Raw genomic sequence first — 17,626 nt, 5'->3', positions numbered from 1 at the left:
AGGAGCATGACAGGAGCACATTCAGGGAGACAGCTACCCACAATCAACATTCACTATTTTAAATGCAAAAAACAATTCCAATTGAGGTTAGCGACGGAACTGTATGCACGTCAGATCTGGCAGGGTTTGCAGGCCATTACTTCCTACAAAGTGAAACTTAACATCATGAATGGCTGTGATGTGTCATTCCCAAATGAGCTCAATGCTCTTATGCATGCTTTAAAAGGGAGAATAAAACTACACCTGTGCAAATCCCTGCAGCATCTGGTGACCCTGTGGTCTCTGTCAGAACATCTTTCAAGATGGTGAACTCTTTCAAGGCGTCATGTCCTCAAGGGGTAACTGGTAGGGGACCGAAAACCTGTGCCAGCCAGCTGGTGGGAGTGTTTAAAAACATCTTCAATTTCTCACTACTACAGTCAGAAGATCCCACTTGCTTCAAAAGGGCAACAATCATACCAGTGCCCAAGAAGATCAGGATGAGTTGCGTCAACAACTTTTAGCTAATGGCACTCACATCCATAGCGATGAAATGCTTTGAGAGGTTGGTCATGGCCAGAATCACCTCCTGCCTAAGCAAGGGCCTGGACTCACTGCAATTTGCCTATCGCCACAATAGCTCTACAGTTGAGACTCTCTCATTGTCTCTCCACTTGGCCTTGGACAATAGTAATACCTATATCAGGCTCTGCTTATTGACTACAGCTCAGTATTCAATGCAATCATACCCTTAGTTCTAATCAACAGGCTCCAAAGCCTGGCCTCTGTACTCCTTTCTGCAATTGGATCCTGGACTTCCTCACCAGGAGACCACAGTCTGTGCAGATCAAGAATAACATCTCCTCGTTGACGATCAATATTGGTGCACCTCAAGAATGAATGCCTAGCCCACATTTCTACTCTCTCTACACCCACGTCTGTATGGCTAGGCACAGATCAAACACCATCTATAAATTTGTTGATGACACAACTATTGTCAGCAGAATTTCAGGTGGTGATGAGGAGGCATAGAGGAACGAGATAGCTCAGCTTGTTGAGTGGTCTCACAGCAATAACCTTGGACTCAATGTCAGTAAGACTAAAATTGGCTGTGGACTTCAGGAAAAGGAAGTCAAGGGAGCACACACCAGACCTCATAGAGAGATCAGCAGTGGAAAGGATGGGCAGTTTCAAGTTCCTGGGTGTCAACATCTCTGAGGATCTATCCTGGGCGAACATATTGATGCAATTACAAAAAAAGCATAACAGCATCTATATTTCATTAGGAGTTTGAGGAGAGATGGTAAGTCACCAAAGATACTCACAAATTTCTACAGATGTACCGCAGAATACATTCTAACTGGTTGCATCACTGTCTGGGATGGAGGGGCCACAGCACAGGATTGGTAAAAGCTGTAAACTCTGCCAGCTCCATCATGGGCACTAGTCACCCCAGCATCCAGGAAAGCTTCAGAAGGTGATATCTCAGAAAGACAGCATCCATTATTAAGGACCCTCATCACCCTGGACATACCCTCTTCTCATTACTACTATCAGCGAGGAGGTACAGGAACCTTAAGACACACATTTAACATTTTAGGAACAGCTTCTTCCCCTCTGCCATCAGTTTTCTGAACGGGCATTGAACCAAACACTACCTCACTATTTTTGTAGTTTATTCTTGCTCCCAAAAGCTTATCTACTGCCCTGTGATGCTTTTTGCCATTAATATACTCTCTTTTGTAATGTACAGGAGCCAATTAACCTGTCAAAGCATTGCTGGATGTGACGGAAAATCAGAGCTCCTGGTAAAGTCATTCCAAGAGTGTACCTGGCTGGGGAGTCTCAACAAAGATGAAGGAGCATCAATATAACTAGTGATTTGAATTGTTGCACACCTTCACTTTTCCTGACCCTTTCCTTTTTGATATTAGATTCATATGTCAAGGAACACTACAGCAAAGAAACAAACTCTTTGTCCCATCTAGTCCATGCCAATCTATTATCCTGCCTCGTAGAATTGACCTGCACCAGGACCATAGCCCTCCACATCCACCCCATTCAGCTACTTATGCAAATTTCTCTTAAGTTTTGAAATTCAACCCACATCCCACCACTTCCGCCCGCAGCTCGTTCCACACTCACAACACTCTCTGAGTGAAGAAGTCCCCCTTCATGTTCCCTTCAAGTGGCACCTTTCACCCTTAACCCATGACATCTTACCCAACCTCAGTGGAAAATGCCTGCTTGCATTTATGCCATTTATACCCTACATAATGTTGTATACCTTCATCAAATTTTCCATCATTCTCCTACGCTATAGGAAATAAAGTCCTAACCTATTCAACCTTCCCTTATAACTCAGGTCCTCAGGACCTGGCAACAGGTTTGTAAATTTTCTTTGACTCTTACAATCTTATTGATATCTTTCCTATAGGTAGATGACCAGACTATACTCTAATTAGGCCTCACCAGCATCTTATGCAATTTCAACATGGTTTGAGGCCATGGGTTTGTGAGATGCTGTTATACAGTAAAAGTAGTGCAATGAAACTTTTTTATAGATAGTACTTGATTCAGATAGAGAATACAGTGAAGGATAGATGCACTGATGGACTATATCAAATCGGTGTGAGTATTGCTGGAGCTGCCATGATCCATGTAAATGGAACATGTTCCATAACACTCGTCAATTGTGTCCTGAAGATGAGAAAGGGCCATGAGGTATCAGGAAATAAATCATTCAGCACAGCACATCCCATCTCTGGCTGATTTAGCTCTTGGAGCCATAATATTTATGTAGTTGCTCAAGGTAAATTTCTGGTTAGTGATCGTCCCAGGTTGCCAATGGTAATGCTGTAAAAATCCAAAAAGAGGAAAGATTTTATTTAGAGATACATCACGGTAATAGGCCGATTGAGCCCGCACTGTCCAATTACACCGATGTGACCTTCTAACCCATACATCTTTGGAACATGGGAGGAAACCAGAGCACTCAGAGGAAACCCATGCAGTCACAGGGAGAATGTACAAACTCCTTACAGACAGTGGTAGAATTAAACCTGGGTTGCTAGTGCTGTAATGGCGTTACGCTAATTGCTAATCCACCATACCGTACCAATTGTTACGACTGTCGTGTTAGAGATGGTCACATGTTACTTAATTCAGAAATATTATTACAACCAACTTAGTCACTTGATGCAACACACAAAACGCTGGAGGAACTCAACAGGCCAGGCAGCATATATGGAAAAAGTACTTTTGATATTTCTGGCCGAAACCCTTTGTACGTGTTGCTCAGATTTCCAGCATCTGCAGATTTTCTCTTGTTTGTAGTCACGTGATGGTAGCCATTCTTTTTAATTAGTCGACATTGCTTTTATTTCAGTCACATGACTACTCCTTTTTCTGAAATCAATAATATTATTTTCATCCTTTTCTCTTCTTTCAAAGTAGCTTGTTTCAAATTATTTGGCCATTTAATATTTCCAGCAGCACATTTTCATCTTCCCAGTGTGTTGTATTTTAAATTACTAGGTAATAGTATAATCATCAAAAAATACAGAGAGATTCAGAGTAAGATGTTCATACTTGGTTTAAAGCTGAACCAGTCACTATACTCAGAGTACAAATTTCAAAGTAAATTTACTATCAAAATACATATATGTCACCGTATGCAACACGGTGATTCATTTTCTTGTGGGCATTCACAGTAAATACAAAGAAATGTAAATAAGCTAATAAATTCCAGAAACATGAGATGAAGGGGCCTTGAAAATGGGTCCACTAATCCAAACCCAGAGAAAAGATTTTCTGCAAAGCCACAGGTTTGATTTATAAAAGTATCTTTTTATACTAAAATATATATTTTAAGATATTATGATTGTGCACCTTATTTAAATTGACAGTTAAAATATGTGACTGAATATTTTCTGGCAAGGTGACAGATTGTACCTTTGAACAAAGGAAGGAAGAGAGATTAAGATTAAGATCCAGGCAGTTAAGAAAGCAAGATGCTCAGTCATTTGACCTTCAGCTCTACTGTTTGGTCACAACGGGAAATAATCACAGTCATCCTTCTTGGATGTGGAAAAGACTCAGAGTCGTAGGGACAGAGAGTAATAAGGCATGGAAACAAACCCTTCGGCCCAACTCATCCATGTCAACAAGAGTGGCCATCTAAACTAGTCCTATTTGCCTTTTTCCTATCCATGTTCTTATCCAAATATATTTTACATGTTATTATTGCTCCTGCCTCTGGCAACACTTTCTAACTACATACCACACCCTGAATGAAGAAGATTCTCCTTTTGTCCCTTTTAAATCTTTCTTCTCTCACCTAAAACCAATGTCCCCTTGTTTTTGAGAGCCCTTCCCTAGCAAAAGGACGGTTTGCATTCACTCTCTCTATGCCCCTCATAATTTTATGCATGTCTATATGGTCACTCCTCAGTCTCCAACACACCAAGAAATAAATTCCTAGTATAGTGTTTCGAACCTCTCACAAGTTCTCAGGATGCATTATTTTTTTAAAATGTGCTCACTGTTATAAAGCACAGAAACAGGTTACATATAGCAAGGTTCCACTAATTAGCATGAGAGAAATTACGTGATTATCAAAGGTTTTAATCAAAGGAAACATATATGTTGCTCAAGATTTCCAGCATCTGCAGAATCTTATGTTTATATATTGACTCAGAATATTCCTTTTTCCTTATGCTGTTATCAGGATCTGTGTCTGCTTCACACCACAATTAACTCAAACCTCTCCACTCCACTAAAGTTGGAACTCACTGGCATTCCTTCAGTCTTAAACATAAATATTTTGCAGATGCTGGGAACCTTGAGCAACGACACAAAAATTACTGGAGGAACTCAGCAAGTCATGCTACATCTATGAAGAGGAATAAACAATCGACATTTTGGGACAAGGCACTTCATAGGGACTAGGAAGGGAAAGGGAGAAAGATGGGGTAGGGGAAGGAGTACAAGGTGTCAGGCGATAAGGGAGAGCAGGTGAGGTGGAAGATATGTGGGTGGGGAAGGGAGGATGTAGTAAGAGGGTGGGAGGGAACAGAGAGAAGAGGTGAAAGGCTGAAGATGAAAGAATCTAATAGAGGATAGTGAACTATAGAAGGAGGAGAGGAGCTAGGGAGAGGTGATGAGCAGGTGAGGAGAAAAGAAGGGGTGAGAGGGTAACCAGAATGGGGAATGGAAAAAGAGAAAGAAAGTGAGAGATTCAGCAAGACATCTATAATTTTGATAAACCTCTATAGATGTGCAGTGGAGTGTATACTGACTGGCTGCATCACAGCCTGGTATGGAAGCACAAATGCCCTTGAATGGAAAATCCTACAAAAAGTAATGGATACAGCCCAGTCCATCACAGGTAAACCCCTCCGCACCATTGAGCACATCTACTTGAAGCGTTGTTGCCATCGTCGAGAAGAGGGCATAACTTCACTTGCCCCATCATTAAAAGTTTTCCACAACCTATAGACTTACTTTCAAGGACTCTTCGTCTCATGTTCTCGATATTTGTTGCTTACTTATTTAGTAATTACTATTATTTCGTTATTTTTGTATTTGCATAGTTTGTTCTCTTGTGCATACTGGTTGAGCGTTCAAGTTGGTACGGTCCTTCATTGATTCTATTATGGTTATTATTCTATTATGGATTTATTGAGTATGCCTGCCAGAAAATGAATTGCAAAGTTATATATAGTCACATATATATACTTTAATAATAAATTTACTTTGAAATTTGAAATCGATGTTCATGCCACAAGGATGGAGGCTACCCAGACAGCATATGAGGTTTTGCTCCTCCAACCTGGAACAAAGAGGTCATCGGAGTAGAGGAGTCCATGGACAGACATGTCAGAATGGAATTGAGAAGTTAATTTTAAATAGGTGGTCATTGAGAGGTCTGGCTTTTTGCAGGGGGCAGAGTGAAGGTGCTCTGTAAGTCTTTCAACCTCTTTTGTTTGCTGTGAATTTCATGTTTATCACAACACAGTTTTCAGTCATGAATTATGTCCCTAATTCACATGTGATGCAGTTTAATCATCTGCAGTGTCAGTTCATATTGATCGTACAACATTGCTTAAAGAGATTCACACATGAGGTATCATTGCTGAGCCTCTGGCTAGGATCTTTATGTCCTCGTTGTCCACGGGAATGGTACCGGAGGATTGGAGGGAGGCGAATGTTGTCCCCTTGTTCAAAAAAGGTAGTAAGGATAGTCTGGGTAATTATAGACCAGTGAGCCTTACATCTGTGGAGGGAAAGCTGTTGGAAAAGATTCTTAGAGATAGGATCTCTGGGCATTTAGAGAATCATGGTCTGATCGGGGACAGTCAGCATGGCTTTGTGAAGGGCAGATCGTGTCTAACAAGCCTGAAAGAGTTCTTTGAGGAGGTGACCAGGCATATAGATGAGGGTAGTGCAGTGGATGTGATCTATATGGATTTTAGTAAGGCATTTGACAAAGTTCCACACGGTAGGCTTATTCAGAAAGTTAGAAGGCATGGGATCCAGGGAGGTTTGGCCAGGTGGATTCAGAATTGGCTTGCCTGCAGAAGGCAAAGGGTGGTGGTGGAGGGAGTACATTCAGATTGGAGGATTGTGACTAGTGGTGTTCCACAAGGATCTGTTCTGGGACCTCTACTTTTCGTGATTTTTATTAACGACCTGGATGTGGGGGTAGAAGGGTGGGTTGGCAAGTTTGCAGATGACACAAAGGTTGGTGGTGTTGTAGATAGTGTAGAGGATTGTCAAAGATTGCAGAGAGACATTGATAGGATGCAGGAGTGGGCTGAGAAGTGGCAGATGGAGTTCAACCCGGAGAAGTGTGAGGTGGTACACTTTGGAAGGACAAACTCCAAGGCAGAGTACAAAGTAAATGGCAGGATACTTGGTAGTGTGGAGGAGCAGAGGGATCTGGGGGTACATGTCCACAGATCCCTGAAATTTGCCTCACAGGTGGATAGGGCAGTTAAGAAAGCTTATGGGGTGTTAGCTTTCATAAGTCGAGGGATAGACTTTAAGAGTCGCGATGTAATGATGCAGCTCTATAAAACTCTGGTTAGGCCACACTTGGAGTACTGTGTCCAGTTCTGGTCACCTCACTATAGGAAGGATGTGGAAGCATTGGAAAGGGTACAGAGAAGACTTACCAGGATGCTGCCTGGTTTAGAAAGTATGCATTATGATCAGAGATTAAGGGAGCTAGGGCTTTACTCTTTGGAGAGAAGGAGGATAAGAGGAGACATGATAGAGGTGTACAAGATAATGAGAGGAATAGATAGAGTGGACAGCCAGCGCCTCTTCACCAGGGCTCCACTGCTCAGTACAAGAGGACATGACTTTATGGTAAAGGGTGGGAAGTTCAAGGGGGATATTAGAGGAAGGTTTTTTACTCAGAGAGTGGTTGGTGCATGGAATGCACTGCCTGAGTCAGTGGTGGAGGCAGGTATACTAGTGAAGTTTAAGAGACTACTAGACTACTAGGTATATGGAGGAATTTAAGGTGGGGGCTTATATGGGAGGCTGGGTTTGAGGGTTGGCACAACATTGTGGGCTGAAGGGCCTGTAATGTGCTGTACTATTCTATGTTCTATGTTCTATCACATTACTGCATATTGTTCTCCTTTGATGTAAAACATTTTCCATTCATAGGCTACAAGCTCCTTTCACAGTCTCTTTACACAGTTTCTTCACCTTGTGCAAATATGGTGATCAGATTCAGTATTGGGTTTATTATCAGTGACTTATACGTCACGAAATTGCTTGTTTGCAGCAGCAGTACAGTGCAAAAATGAAATCACAATAAATGAAAAAATACAGTAAATAAATAGTGCAAATAAAGAAATAACAAAGTAGTGTCTGTGGAAGGGAATAATCGGTTGATGTTTTTGGCCGAGATCCTTCATCAGAAGTCCTTATGATACATCTTGGCCTGAAACATCAACTGTTTATTCCCCAGCATAGATGCTGCCTAACCATCATTTTGTATGTGTTGCTCTACAGAATCTCTTGTGTGCAGCTGAAGAGAACAGATGACAGATTACCACTATTATCTGTATTTTAATTGTATATCAGTGTATATCAGTATAATAGTCTTTTCTTTACATATTCACCTCTTTAAGCTTTAGGTGTATATTTTCATTACAATTGTTTTTTTATCTCAAGGATTCTTGGAAGAGGAACAAGCCATTTACTTAATGAGCTTATTCTGTCATTCAATAAATTCACAACTGATCTGTGACCCATCTTAATATACACAGCTTTGTCCCACATCCCTTCAAACCGCTGATTAATGAAAATCACAGGCTGAAAGTTAATATACAGTATCTAACATCAACTGCCATTTGGAGAGAAGTTCCAATATACCACATCCCTCATTATGTATAAGTGTTAGTGAATTCCTGAAACTCTTGGCTCTAATTTTTAGACTACACCTTCTTTAACTTCAGAATACAACCATAATTTGTGTAATCTCTTCATACTTAATACCTGCAGTGAAATAGGGTTCTGTAAAATCCAGGCTGTGCTCATTCAGAACCAAGGTATGCTCTCTAAGTTGGAATTCCAAAATCTGCACTGTGTTCTCTGTTGAGAGTGACTAAAACTGAGCCACACAGAATCTGTAACTGAGAAGCCTTTATTCACTCAGCATACCCCCACGAGGGAAAAGGTTCAGGAAAATCCAAGAGAATCTCACTCTCCTGGCTCACTTTATACTTCTTCAACACAAAGATAACAATAAACAATTAACTAATGTTTCAGTTACCATAATCGCCTACTTAACTGTGACATTTTGAATACAGCCAGGCAAATTTACAGATTATTTACAGATTTACATATGTACAATGTTAACACATCTCAACTAGCAAGACACCTTGAATAGTCAATATTCAATACTGAGCACATCTACACGAAGAGGAAAACAGCAAATATCATTGAAGATCCCCACCATTCAGACCATGCTCTTTACTCACTGCTCTCATCAGGAAGAAGATATAGAAATCTCAGGACCCTCACCACCAGGTTCAGGAACAGTTATTATCCCTCAAACAACAGGCTTTTGAACTAGAGGGGATAACTTTGCTCAACTTCACTCACCCCATCACTGAATTGTTCCCACAATCTATGGACACTTCCAGGGACTTTTCACCTCATGGGCTCAATAATTTTTGCTTATTTATTATTTTTTTTCTTTTTGTATTTACATTTTGTTGCACATTGTTGAGGTGGTCCTTCACTGATTATATTGTATTGCTTGTATTAACTGCAAATGCCCAAAAGAAATTGAGCCTCTGGATTGTGTGTGGTAATGTATATGTCCTTTGTCAATAAATTTACTTGGAACTTTGAACTTTTCAGCTTTGGTGTCTGTTTCCAAAAGCCTCTTGAGTACAAATACCAGACACCAAAAATATATCCCTTTGTTAAATTGCTGAGGGATGACTCCATCAATATACAACTAACCAGTAGGTTAAGTGACAAATAGATCTGTCTTAAATTGTGCTTTGTGGTAGGGATACTCCTGTAACAGTGTGCTACAACAGCAGGAACATTCATCTAGTGTCTTCCCTTTTGTGGTTTCAATGGGACAGAGAATTTCCCATACCCAATGATTGGTGTCACAAGCCACAAAGTATCATTTGGAAGTTAAATTGTCAACAGGTTTTATTTCTTGAAGACTGGTTCTAATTTTTATTTTGTCCATAATTATGCTATCCATTATTTCATTACTCCAGAATGATCCTTGACATTTCCCATATGAGGCTTTCAAAGGATTATTGTATAACTGCAGTATCACTTTGGATTCTGGTCAAAATCTCAAGCAATGTACCCAATGGCTTTCAGCTCCATAGAAGTTGGCAAGACATCAACATGAAGCCAAGGTTTAAGGACTAATGATAGGGGTGAGATTTCTTTGACTCTTTAGCGCAGGCTAATCTTTCACATGTGGTGAATATGGACTCTTCATTGCTGCCTTCACTGACATCTTGGCAGCTATGCTGTCCTTTTCTTTATAGAGGTGGGGCTATCTCCATCTACCAGTTCCTCCACATATTGTCTCACTCAAAGCCTACTGGCTGCAAGCCAATGACTGCATACAGAGCCTAATCATTTTCAGTAACTCTGAATCCCTCACAGTAGTCATCCTGTGAGCCAAGGGATAGATCACATATATGACTGTTTTTAATTACTTTATCATTGTGTGTACTTTGAAAAGCTTTCATCACTCCCAGTAGGTTTTCTAAAAACTCACATTGTTTTGATGGCTTGCCAACCTATAATCAGTAATAGGAATCAAGCATAATAATTACGGATTTGAATAATCCATCAACAGGAAAAAGGAAGCACTATTTGAAAGAAGAAAAGCTAACTCAATGTTAATGTATTTATTAGTTCATAACATTATTTCCTACCGTTATCATAATCTGATCAATCTTTTGAATCATTTTGAATTTTTTTTTGCATAGGTTTTTGATTCTTCATTAAGCAGTAATTGTTTCATACTTTCTCTTGTTTATGAAAATTATCTGCAACTTCTGCAACTTCTTCGCTCCACTCAAGTTGAAATTCACCGGCATTATACATGGAGCACAATCCCTGATTATGAGCAATTTCATTCCTGAGCTCAGAACAACAATATCGATATGTTCTGAACCATTCTATGTCATTTGTAACATAATCAAAGTCAAAGTCGACTTCATTGTCATATGCATAAGTACATGTATGCACAGGCAAGTGAAATGAAAATCTTTGTTGCAGTGGCATCACGGGCACATAGCAGCATCAAACCTGAGAATGAGACTATACTGCTGCTATTCACACAAAATGCTGGTGGAATTCAGCAGGTCAGGCAGCACTTGTGGAGGGAAGTGATTGATTGTGGTGAAAGACCGAGGCCCTTCGTTGGGACTGCTATGTGTTGCTCAAGATTTACAGCATCAGCAGAATTGCTTGCATCTACATTGCTGGTATAGCTGCCTGTAAAGCAGATTAACATAGTGTAGATGACACATAGGTGCAATATATATAGATCATGCAGCAGCAGTGCTCGTTAGCTGGGCTTTGTATACACATCTAATACTTGAGAAGTCCAAGTGGGAAGCAGCCATCACCTGAGTATTCCATTGCTCGCAGTTTTGTTGGGTAAATCACAGAACAGAGCCCAGGAACAGGCCCTTCAGCCCCCAGTGTTGTGCCAAACTAAACCAATGACATCTAATCTTTTCTGACTGCACATGGTCCATATCCCTTTCTGTGGTCCATATTCTCTTTCTATTCATGTACCTATCTAAGATCCTGTTAAATGCCTGTATTGTTTCTCCGTCCACAACCACCGCTGGTGGCACGCTGCAGGCACCCACCACACTGTGTGTACAACAAACTTGTCCCTCACATGTCCTCTGAACTTCCTCTCCTCACCCTAACTGCATGCACTTCAACCCTGGAAGAAAGATGCCGACTGTTTATTGTATCTGTAACTTTTATAGTTTTATAAACTTCTGTCAGGTTTCCTCTCAGTCTCTGCCACTTCAGAGAAAACAATGCAAATTTGTTCAACTTCTCCTTCTAGCACATGCTCACTAATCCGAGCAGCATCTTGGTAAATCTCTTCTGAAACCTCTCCAAAGCCTCCTGAATTCTCAGAATCAGAATCCGGTTTAATATCACTGGCCTGTGTTCTGAAAGTTGTTGGTCTACGGCCCCAGTACATTGCAATACATAATAGTAGTTTTAGAACTATAAATTACAATAAAAATATATATAATTAAATTAAATAAGTAGTGCAGAATGAGAGAGATGAAGAGATTTTAAAAAATAGTAAGTAAGTGTATATGGGTTTATTGTCCATTCAGAAGTCCGATGGCAGATGGGAAGAAGATGTTCCTGAAACATTGAATTTGCTTCTTCAGGCTCCTGTATCTCCTCCTTGATGGTAGCGATGAGAAGAAAGCATGTCCTGGGTGACAGAGGTTCTTAATGACGGATGTCTTATGACAGGGAGACTATTCCAAATTTGGCCTCACCAAAGTCTATACAACTTCAACATAACATCCCAACTCCTGTACTCAATACTTTGATTTATGAAGGCCAATGTTTCAAAATCTCTCTTTATGACCTTAGTTTTTTTTTATTTAGTGATACAGCACAGAATAGGCTCCTTCTGGTCCTTTGAGCCATCCAGCAACCTCCAAAAGCCCCCAATTAACCCTAACCTAATCACAGGCCAATTTACAATGACCGATTTATACCTTTGGACTGTGGGAGGAAACTGGAGCACCCAGCGAAAACACACGCGTTCCATGGGGGAGGATGTAGCCTGTGATACTACTTTCAAGGCATTATGGATCTGTGTTCCTAGATCCCTCCATTCGAATCACTGTAGAACACCACTAGTCTGGGAACTCTAACTGGAGTAGGTCACACCAACAGCTACCCTCTGTCTTCATTGGGCAAGTCAGTTCTGAATCCAAGTGGCCAAGTCATAGTGGATCCAGTACATTTTAAGTTGGAAGAATTTGCATTTCCTTAGTAGCCTGCTTGCTGGATCTGCTTGGTGGCATTTGCAGTAATTTGTACTTTAAGCATCGTGATGAATGACTAATTACTCTGACTGTTACAATGATGTTTAGTATAGGCATCTACCTGCCTCTGTGGTGCAAACATGCAATAGAAATGCTGTCATTTCTGAAACTACTTTAATAATAAAACACTTTGTTATTTTCCTTAAACATCAACTGTCATGTATTGGGGGATTAAGAAAGGCATGGAGATATGGTGTCCAAAGTACGGGGAAGCTGGAAAATTAGGCATCTTGCCTGAATTTGTCAAGCTATTTCTTACAAAATGTGCTGCAGCTACTCACCCAGGCTACTCCTACTGTGTTGCCAAACTGGTCATCTCTAACACCAAGTAGTATAAGGGCAATAGGACCACAAATCACGTACCATCCTGGCTTGAAAACATATTGCCAGCTTCTTGATGTCATTAGGTCTGACTCCTACCCTGCCTCGCCTGTTGGCTTTACTAGTGAGTAACCTGACAAGCTAGTGCAAGTTAAAGATATCAATATATCCCGGCGATCATAACTAAAGAGAATTGAACCATTCCATAAAGTCTCACCTGAGACATTGGAACATTAGTTGTACTGCAAGACATAAGGAAAAACAATTTACAAAAATCAAATGTGATTCCTCCTTGGTATGTGCAACACAGAATGGTGTCAAATGGAATGTGGTATATTACCTTCAAGATGTGTTTGGATGCACATTCTTAAGATGAGGTACTGGTGGACAATGCCTTTTCACAGACCTGCTTTCTCTGTCTCTGAGAGGTGTGCCTTGGCCGAGGCTCATAAGAGAGAAGGGAGTACAGAGTAGAACCATAACTGAATAGAAAAGTGCTGGGATAGAAATTATGTTAGGCTTTTGAAGGGCAACTTCTTTGGGTAAAGAACACAAAAGTACTCAGAGACAGAGGGAAGGCTGCCGAACAGATTGTCGGACACTCGAGGTTTCCTCCAGCATTCAATAAATTGCGTTAGAGATAGAGCACAATGATAGATCTTCCCAGCCCATCGAGCCTGTGCCTCCCAATTACACACATGTGAAAAATTAACCTATTAACCTGCACGTCTCGGTAACGTGGGAGAAAATTGGAGCACCAGGACAAAAAGCATGCAGTCACGGGGAGAGCATATAAACTCTTTACAGATGTGACGGAATTGAATATGGGTCACTGGCACTGCGATAGCATTATGCTGTTATGATGAAGTGCCATCCAATCATTACGCATTTTTTCTTTCTCTCTTAATATAACTCTAATAAAGTAATTTGTTGTCACCCTTAATACATGACCAGTGCCTCCTTTGTTCGTGAATACCTCTTGTTGCTGAATGAAGAAAGAACAAGAAACTTTTATTGCACAGCACAGTGCAGATACAGCCTCTCTAACACAACCAGGCATGGGGTGAATATGTTTTTACTTTCTTAAGAAAGCTAAACCTGTTGATAGATATTTGGAGTTTTGGAGTTTTGCAGAAATGAACCAGTCACTCATTGGAGTTTGGATTAATTGTGAGCTCATCCAAAGGGAATGGCTTCCATGTCAAAGTCGGGTGAATTGTCATGTATACTAGTACAGGTATGTACAGGTGCAGTGAAAAGCTTACAGCATCATCACAGGTGCATAACATTATTTAAACAACATTCACAAGAAAATCGTAAACACAATTTTTACAAGACAGAACAAAAAAAGTCAAAGCGGATTAGTGAGGCCGTGCGGGTTGATTCAAGAACTGAATGGTTGAAGGGAAGTAGCTGTTCTTGAACTTGGTGGTGTGGGACTTCGGGCTTCTGTACCTCACACATGACAGTGGTAAGTCCAGAAAAACACAAACAATTGCGCAAAGCTGCAGTGTTATCCGGGCTGGAAACACTGGACAGCCAACAGAAGAAACTACATGTACACAAAATATTCTACAGGTGCTGGAAAACCAGAGTAACACATTCAAAATGCTGGAGGAACTCAGCAGGACAAGCAGCATCTATGGAAAGGAATGAGTTCTGATGAAGGGTCTCAGCCCGAAACATCAGCTGTTTATTCCTCTGCATAGATGGGGCCTGACCTGTTGAGTTCCTCCAGCAGTTTGAATGAGAAACCATATGCAGTTAGTTTTATCTAAGCAGATAATTCTTGACTCTTAATGTTACCATCCTGTCCCTGATACTTTTATAACTAACAGACAAAGTTGCTTATAGAAAATGGGAACACAAAAAAACAAAGGATGACTCTCACTAGGTCTTTCTCCTGGATTGTTCTAGCCGTGCACTGTTGATTAATCTTTAATTCTTGGAGACACCAGACCACTTATGGAGGGTTGACATCTCTGGCTTAACCACATGAAACAGAAGACTGAGGCACACAGATGAATCAAGAAGGGAGAATGGGAAAAAAAACTCAAGCCAAGCAAATCAATAAGCTGTCACTGAAATCCTTTTGTGTTTGCTACAGATTCCGTCAGAATAGCTGGCTCAAATTGATAATATCGATTGACTCCCTCATCAGTGTTAAACTACAGTCACTGCATGGACTGAAACACAAATAGTTGTTTCTATTCAAAGGATTATAGATCATAGAAACTTAGATCACAAAAGGAAGCCATTTGGTCCATTTATTCAATGCTGCCTCTTTGTAAGAGCAGTCAAGCTTTGCCCCAGTCCCTGGGTGACTCCATATCACACCATAACACATTATTTCCACCACCAGCATACTTAAGGGCTGTATTTTTTCAGATAGAATATTTCAGGTCACATTAACCTTCAGAGCAAGAAAATATTCAACATGTCCCCCTAATTTTCCCAGAAAGGGAGCTACTGTTGCTTTTGACATTTAGTTGGGAAGACCTGTGTTGCATCAGAGATTACACCCCCACTCCCCTCCCCACCCCACCCCCAGTTACTTCTGTGTTTTCCCCAATCTATCCAAAGGTAGCATAGCAGTTATCTTTACAATGACAGCGATCGGCCACTGTCTTCAAGGAGTATGTACGCGTTTCCCTGTGATCCTCTGGGTTTCCTCCAGGTGCTCTGGTTTCCTCACAATTTCCAAAGACTTACGGTTGGGGTTAGTGAGTTACGGGCTTGCTATATCAGTAGCAAAGACGTGGCAACACTTGCAGGCTGTCCAAAGGTCACCATCGACCCATGTTGGTCGTTGACGCAAACGATGCATTCCGCTGTATATTCTGATGTTTTGTTACAAATGTGACAAATAACGCTAATCTTTAAATTTTCTTAACATTACTAATACTGTCTCGGTTTTCCTTACATGTTCACTGTCAAAAGGCAGAAAGGTCAAAAAGCCAATTCACTGAGTGACCAGTGGGTGACTACTGCTACCTATTAGGAAGCAGGTGGCCCCGGAAGAGTAGATTGGCCCAAGGAGAAAGCTGGAGAGGGGAGCTAAATATGAGGGGGTGGATGGTTTTGGTAAAAGACCACACTGGTTGAGGAAACACTGGACCAAGAAACATTAGTCTCAGTGAGTCCCCCATAGGCATTCCAGGGAATCTCTGGCTGAAGACTACTCAGGTTAAGAAGGAGCATTTAAGAATGTGTCGACAAACTCCTGTTCATGCATCAAGTTCTGTCTAAATTGCAATCTTTTGGTCAAGATGGCGCTTGCGTACTATCCTCCCATGGTTGACATCTTCTGGATTGACCATGAAACCATGTATTTCACATCTTTTATGGCTTTTACACCTGTTTCTGTCTGGACTGTGATTCAGGGGCTGTTGGAGCCTGTGATCATTTGGTTGTTTCAGCACTCTGATATCTCTGAGAGGATTCCAGAAAGCAGAGGCAACATGTACGAACCTCGTGGCAAGGAGACTGTGGAACAGGACTGCTGTTTGACTCTATTTCGCTAATTAAAGTTTCCATTCTTTGCCAATTAAAGTGACAAGGGAGATTGAAACATTGAGGTGCATGCAGATGAATTCCAGCTGCCTGCCTTTTGATCGCTGGTGTGATCGCTCTGCTACCAGAGAGTGGAGACTGACTTTTGATCGCTGGTGGGATCGCTCTGCTGACGGAGAGGGAAGACGGTCTTTTGATGGAAAGGATGAGCAGTTTCAGGATCCTGTGAATTGACATCTTTGAAGATCTATTCCAGGCCCAAAATATTGATGCAACTACAAAAGCAAGGGATGGCAAGTAAAAAATGCAGTCCAGCATGTGTTCTTTGGAAAGGAAAACATGATCAAGTTTTCTTTTAAAGTAAGAAAACTGAAGAATTCACATGTTCATGAAGAGTGAGTACCAGGCGATAATAATCATAAATACAAAGAGCAGAAATGGCTGGCTACATCAGAAAGGTAGACATGTTTAATTACACAAAAGATAACTAGAATATGTATTCTGAACCAATTCAACAATATTTTGAAGCAAATGAAATAGCCATTGAGAAACAAGTCTCAACTTAGCTAAGTGCCTTGGGTTTAAAGGCATTTAATTTGCTTCAAAGGTCGACTGCTCCAACCAAACCAGCAGAAATGAGCCTTGCCAATATTGACAAAGTACTGCAGGAACATTTAGAACCAAGGCTATTGTTGATAGCAGAACACTTCAGGTTTCACATGTAGTATCAAAAGGAAGGGTGTCCATTTCAGCATATGTGGCTGAATTGAAGAGATTTTCTGATCATTAACAATTCAGTAATAGTCTTAATGATGCAGTGAGAGATTGCTTAGTTTGTGGAATCTTACAATAAAGCATTCAAATACAGTTCCTAACTAAAGCACAGCTTACAATTAAAAGAGCAGTTGAAATCGCTGTTTCAATGGAAACCACAGACAGAGATGCAATTGAGTGCAGTCAGGAAAGAAAGCGAGTATGAACAAAATTGCAAAGTCTAAACAGAAACCAGCCTGGTTTTACCATTGTGGCAGGGACTCACATACTCTACACCAGTACAAGTTTAAGGGTGAAACTTGTAGAAAATGCAACAAAGTAGGACACATACAAAGAGACAAAAATAAATGGTCTGCTAAGGGAAGGGAAAGAGATAAAAAGTCAAGTTGCAGCTTCAAAAAGAGCACTAATCTGCATGCTGTTCATGG

The sequence above is a fragment of the Mobula birostris genome, chromosome 2 (assembly GCF_030028105.1).
Source record: "Mobula birostris isolate sMobBir1 chromosome 2, sMobBir1.hap1, whole genome shotgun sequence".
NCBI lineage: Eukaryota > Metazoa > Chordata > Chondrichthyes > Myliobatiformes > Myliobatidae > Mobula > Mobula birostris.
Note: the sequence above shows the minus strand (reverse complement) of the source record.